Source organism: Bos javanicus, chromosome 3, assembly GCF_032452875.1.
Source record: "Bos javanicus breed banteng chromosome 3, ARS-OSU_banteng_1.0, whole genome shotgun sequence".
In the NCBI taxonomy this organism is placed as follows: Eukaryota; Metazoa; Chordata; class Mammalia; order Artiodactyla; family Bovidae; genus Bos; species Bos javanicus.
In genome coordinates, this window is record NC_083870.1 from 83608788 (window position 1) to 83615464 (window position 6677).

A 6677-nucleotide genomic window follows, 5' to 3' on the forward strand; every position below is an offset into this window, starting at 1 on the left:
GATTAGAATTGGGTACAGATCACGAAATAAGAGTTCAAGATTCATGGCCACAGCAGGAGAAGAAGCAAGGATTCAGAGAATCTTGGGAGGTTGTCAGTTGAGGTTTTCTGTTGAAGTGTTGAGTAGCTGAATGATCTTTTAAATCATTTTTTTTTTAAACTTCCAGTAACAAAAAATAGCTTCAATTTTCATCCTCTGGGCAAGAGATAGGTGAAATAGTCAACTCTTGTTGATGCAGAGAATAGAATAGAGTAATTCTGTTACTGTAGATAGTCGCTGTGTGCTTGTACATGGTTTCAGTTTTCTCAAGTCAGGTGGCACACCTGAGAGAGGAGAGTTAGTGGATGCTCAGAGAGGATGGGCCCAGACATGATCAGTTGCTTCTCAGGATGCTAAAAAAAAAATCTTGCAATGGGAAAACTCTTGTTCTCATAATCACATAGCACTATGTCATTTGAATGTATACTTACTGTTCTCTAGGCATTGACTTTTCATCACAGACCCCAGAGGAAGCCCTTTGTTCTCTCCTCTCCATCTTTCCTCTCCTTCTGGCCAAGGCATAGCCTTGACACAGTTATGGGGCTACATAGGTGTCTAAAATCTGGTTAGGCTTCCCTTTTTGTCCCAGAGCTCACCATGGCCAGTGTGAAAATTTGCTGGTAGGTAAGTCACAGAGAACTGCATGGGTGACTTTTTCCACATCCCTCCAGGAGCAGGAGATCTGCCCAGAAGCTTCCAAAGTAATTATCCTGTTACAAGACATCAGGTAAAATGAGCAAGCCTAGAAGGGGTGAATGCTGATGTGTGTTGGAAAGGTCAACACCAGTCAGCTCACAGCGTCTGGTTAGGAGATACACAGAGGCATCTGGCCCCAGACAAGAAGACCTAATCTAATTTCTAAGCAGGGAGAACATAGCTCCCTCTGAACAAACACCAGGCCTGATTTGCACAGATTTGCACTGGGAGTGGGAGGTGGTTGTGGGGGATAACTAACATTGATTGAGGGCCTGCAAGGCATTTTTTGCACATCATATCATCGAAAAGTTCAGCATATCTACAATCTTTGACATCAAATAATATTTTAGTACTCTTACAAACCTCTGTTTAAAATAAATTTGTAGAAATCTTTTCTAAAATTAGGACACCTCCTTGGTTTTTTTTTTTTTTTTAGGCTGACTTCTCTTTGACAAAAGACATCATTTAATATCTTCCACTGAACACATGCTACCCAGATAGGTAAGGTGAAGTTTGACCTCCTAGTCCCAACAACAGCAACAACAATTCTCTAGTATTTTATTTGTTAATTGTGAATAAAATGAAAAGATCTGAAGGGTGAAGAGTGCATTCTCTTCAGAATTTACTTCCCATCAGTGCTTCCATTCTGCTCTCTAACCCTCACTAGTTTAGTATTAGCAGTGAGGGCATCCTCTAGAAAGGGCGTCTTCACCTCCAGCCCACCCTCCTTCACCCGTGTTCAGCTTCACTTCCTTGTAGCTCAGTGCGGCTCTGCCCCTTGGCTTCCATGACTGCTCTCCATGGTCTCCTCCTCCAGATCCCCTTCTCAGACTCCTGTCTTTAAATCCCTTTATATACAGTTTCATCGTTGACTCTTCCTCTCTTCCCTCCACTCCCTTAGAACACTGAGGACTTCTGTGGTTACTTTCATGCATACCACTTCAATCCTGCTTCTCTGCCCTGATCTTCTCTGGCACCCTAGTTCTAGCATCTGCCAGAACCCCTTCTGAGCTTGTGGCATTCTACTACAAAAAATGCCCAAAAAGGACTCTGCTCAGCCTACAGAAATTCTCGCAACTTTAGCTTTGGATTCAAGCTCCAGTGTGATCTTGCTTCCAAACATCCGTGTGCCTGCTGTCGCTTCAGTCATGTGTGGCTCTTTCCAACACTGTGGACTGTAGTCCGCCAGGCTCCTCTGCCCATGGGATTCTCCAGGCAAGAATACTGGGTTTCTGGTGCTTTCCTCCAGGCGATCTTCCTCACCTAGGGATTCAACCCGTTTCTCCAGCAGCCCCCTGCATTGCAGGCTACGTCTTTACTGCTGAGTCACCGGGGTGTTTTAGTCGCTCAGTCGTGTCCAACCTTTTATGAACCGTAAACTGTGGACCACGAGGCTCCTCTGTCCATGGGATTTTCCAGGCAAGAATATTGGAGTGGGTTGCCATTTCCTCCTCCAGGAGCTACCAGGAAAGCCCCTCCAAATGTCTACCACCAACCTATTGCCATACCTTCCAGCTAGACAATACTTCTAATCTTTCCCTACATTTGAGAATGTTTTACAGTTTTCCCTCAGTTATTACAATGTTTTCATGTCCAGTTTCTGCATATTCAAATCTCACCGAGTGTTCTTATCTTATTTAAGGTACCAAAGTCTTCTGGAAAGTACTTATAATAAATCCCAAAGGCTATCTCCAGTGAGTGTTATCTTGAAGTTCAACAGAAGGTGCATATCCACTATTTTACAGGAAAGTCCAGTTATATTAACTGTCATTAAAGAAAAAATACATGAAGGGGAATCCCTGGGCAGTCCAGTGGTTAAGACACTGCACTTCCAAAGCAGGGGTCATGAGTTTGACTTCTAGTTGGAGAACTAAGGTCCTGCATGCCCCATGGTGCAACCAAAACGAAAAATAAAAATAAAGTATACAAAGACTCACATATTATTATTTCAAGAAATTATAAAAAGTAAAACAAATCTCAAAAAAGCAGAATAAGGAGACAGTAAGGTAAGAGCAGAAATTAATGTCAAGAAAACAAAAACAACACAACTCTAAATGCTGTAACTTTGTAATTTTAAAAGCTGGATTGCTGAAAAATGTGGATGTTGGTACTTCCTTTAAAGGAGAAACAGGAGGAAAAAGCACAACAATACAAAATTATGCCAAAGAGAGACTTGCCCCATATACAGAGGAAGGATAGATATGTGTGAGATTATTATTTACTATTATGATTAGTTTATTTGAAAAGTCAAATAAAATTGATGCTTTTCTATGAAAATAGATCTTACCAAAATTAGATTAGAAAGAGACAGAAAACCTAAAGAAGCTAATGACATAGAAGAAATTAAGAAAATTCTTCTCAAAAACCCTAGTCCCAGATCATTTCATGTGAATCTTTCAAATACTGAACAAACAGATATTTCTGAAGCTGTTTAAAGTATTCAAGAGCAGAGATATGTGGAAAATATTTTAATTCATTTTTTTAAATTGGTAAATCATTAATCTTGTAACCTAATAAAAACAAAGCTACAAATTAATTTTACTTCTGAAAGAAATGAAAAAGAAAAACAAAGTCTAAAAACGTATATCTCCACATATAAATTTTATATTTGCTCAGTCGTGTCCAACTCTTTGAGACCCCATGGACTGTAGCCTACCAGGCTCCTCCGTCCATGGGATTTTCCAGGCAAGAATACTGGAGTGGGTTGCCATTTCCTTCTCCAGGAGATCTTCTCAAACCAGGGATTTAACTCAGGTCTCCTGCATTGTAGGCAGACACTTTATCATCTGAGCCACCAGGGAAGTCCATGTATGTGTGTATATATATATATATATATATATATATATATATATATATATATATGTATACATCAAAATCAAGCCAGAAATACATTAAAAGAGTAAAACACCAAGACCAAGGCAGGTTCATTTCATGAATCAAGAAATTAAGGATGGTAACATATTAGGAAATTTGACAATAAAATTTAATTTTAAATAAATCAAAAGACAAAGCCATCTTATTGCCTTTTGGGATGTTGAAAATACGTTTCATAAAATTCCTCCACCCATTTCTTATAAGCCTGTTAATAAAATGAAAATTTAGGGGTGTTCCCTTATCATGAGGACAACATTTCTCAAAAGCAAAGCCAGAATATGTTTAATGCTAAAATACGAAAGGCATTTCTGATAAAGTCAGATACAAGTGGGGGTCTGATAACATCATTATTTTTGGATATTGTTCTAGAACTTCCTCCAATGCAATTAGAAGAGGGTGGACTTTAAACATATAATTAATAAAAAGGAGTTTGCAAAACTCATTATTTATATATCATGGTTGTACATCTAAAAGGAAGAAAAAGAGAAGCATTTTAAATCTGCTAGAAAAATAAGAGAGTGAGGAAATAGATTATTTACAAAATTAACACTAAAAATGTATTTTACTAAAAATAACTTCTATTAAAGTTTTAGGTCAAGATGGTAGATGAAGAACATGCTAAAGCACTCCCTTCTATGCCTAAAACATAGTAATACTAGACAGCATATTATTTAAAATACTTGAATATTCAAATAGTTTAGGAATACGTGTCTCAAAGGAAAGAAAAAGGGAATTCCCTGGTGATCCAGTGGTTAAGAACTTGCCTTCCAGTGCAGAGGACCTGGGGTTTTGTTTTTTTGTTTGTTTGTTTTGTTTCTGGAAAACTTTATATTAAAATTCATTTCTTCCCCAAAAGACTATTGAAACTGCTAAGTCGACCACCTGGAAGACAATGTATGCAATGAAACATATATTCCTGCTTTTTATTTTGGAGAACTATGCTACAAATGTTTCTATCACATGTGCTTAACAGTGGCTGGAAGATCAATGAAAAACAATATTTACCTCTGCGACCACAGAAGGCTGGTGACTCATGACTGCATCTGCTGTTTGAAGCTGGTGTTGCTATTTTGTCAGCTACAGTCCCAAAAGCTTTTTCCCTTACTCAGGTTCTTAGAACCCCTATTTTCCTAAGGAATTCAATGATAGTTCCAAGTAAAAACAGTAAGTAGTACAACTAACTATTCCTGTTTCCTCTCACAGTCAACTCTAATTTCTTTCTGTGAGACATGATGTTTACATCACCAAATTTTCCACTGGTAAAAAATTCTTCATGCTTCTTAATTTTGAAATTTTTCATAAACTTTAAGGTTAAACTCTGGTTGGTAAATTTTTTGGACTAAGAACACTGGATAAGCTTTTCTTCACTGGTGTCAATTCTGGTGTCAAAGTCTTGAGCATTTACTGAAGCTTGCATGTGTTATAGATGGGTTCTCTGGTGTTTAATAAGGTGGGAATTTTGACTGAATTTTTTCCCACATTCGTGACATGTAAAGGGCTTCTCTCTTGTGTGAGTTCTTTGATGTGTGTGGAGATATGAATTTTGACTGAAGCTTTTCCCACACCAGGAGCATTTATATGGTTTTACTCCTTGGTGTGTTGTTAAGTGCTTATTAAGATCTGACCTCCATCTAAACCTCTTATCACACTGTTGACATTTATATGGTTTCTCTTCAGTGTGAATTCTTTGGTGCTTAATAAGGTCAGAGCTAACTCTGAAGCTTTTTCCACGTTCCTGACATTTAAAAAGCTTCTCTGTTGCACATTCTTTCATATGAAGCTCCATAAATTTCAGCAGCTCTTCTTCCCACCAGTTGAAAAGTTTCTTTCTTTCCTTCACTGGAAAATCTTGGTGCCATTTCCCCAGCCTATGTACATCATCATGATTTTCTTTGCCCATTGTTTTCTGATGAACATTCACACTGGCTTTTTTTTGATACTATGTCTCCTGGTGCTTGTATTTCTAAGTCAGAAAGACACATAGGTTGATGATTTTCCATGTCATTTTTCAGCTTTATCTCTGAAAGCAGATCTCCAGGATTGTCTTTGAACACTGGAGATCCTTGAATATATGGCTTTTCCTCTTGCTCTAAACAGGAGATTACTTTAGGTTTGGGGAGCACAAATAATGCTAGAAAGATGAGTCTTATAGTTTTCGTGCATTACGCCATTGTAGAGGGCCTTCTGAGTGGGATCCAGTAGTTCCCATTCTTCCTGGGAAAAGTATATGGCCACTTTTTCAAATTTCAGCAAACTCTGGGCCTCAGGCAAGATGAACTCAGGTGTCATTGTCCAATCTTTGATGTTTGTTTGCTCAGGAAAGGCTAGGATCTGGTAAGTAGGTACCACCCTCTCACATACAGGCTCAGGTACTTTGTGGGTATTTCTGTTCAGCAGCTCTTGTAGACCCTGGTGTATGTTCCAAACTCCTTCCTCCTGGGACATGCCCACTGGCTGGGACTCTGCTGGCTTCAGCTGGAAGACTGGGGCCTCTGCTGCTTCTTCCAAGAGCACTGCCTCCTTTCCCAGCTCCTGGACTGAAGCTTTCAGATCTACTGTCATCATTCTGATCTAGGAACAATTCTGCTCCTGTGCTGGATACACCACCAACTCCAGATCTGACAACTGAGGCCCAGTCTGGTCTGGAACAAAATCAGTGAAACAATCTTCTTCCTTTATCCTTCTGGGAAGATGAAGCTGGTCTTCATCTGGTCAGGAAGCTAGGATCCCACATGCCACAGGGCAACTAAACCTGATCCCCTCAACTAGAGAAAAGCCCAAGGGCCACAATGCAAGACCCTGAGTGCTGCAACTAAGACCAAAAGTAAAGAAATAATAATAATTTTTAAAAAAGCAAGAAGAGGGAATTCCCTAGGTGTCAGATATGGAGCAGTAGGTGAGGTTATGTAGCCCTCAAGAGGACTAGAGATGGGCTGTAGAGGCTGGTGTTTACTTTTTTTTTTAATTAAAAAAAATTTTTTTTATTTTATTATTATTATTACTTTTTTACTTTACAATATTGTATTGGTTTTGCCATACATCAACATGCATCCGCCACCTTGTACACA

The 6677-nt window shown here is 39.0% G+C and overlaps 1 pseudogene; it reads right to left on the reverse strand.

The window, feature by feature from the left end:
- Positions 1–4517: 4517 nt before the first annotated feature.
- Positions 4518–6355, reverse strand: LOC133245351 (zinc finger protein 75A-like; annotated as a pseudogene).
- Positions 6356–6677: the final 322 nt, after the last annotated feature.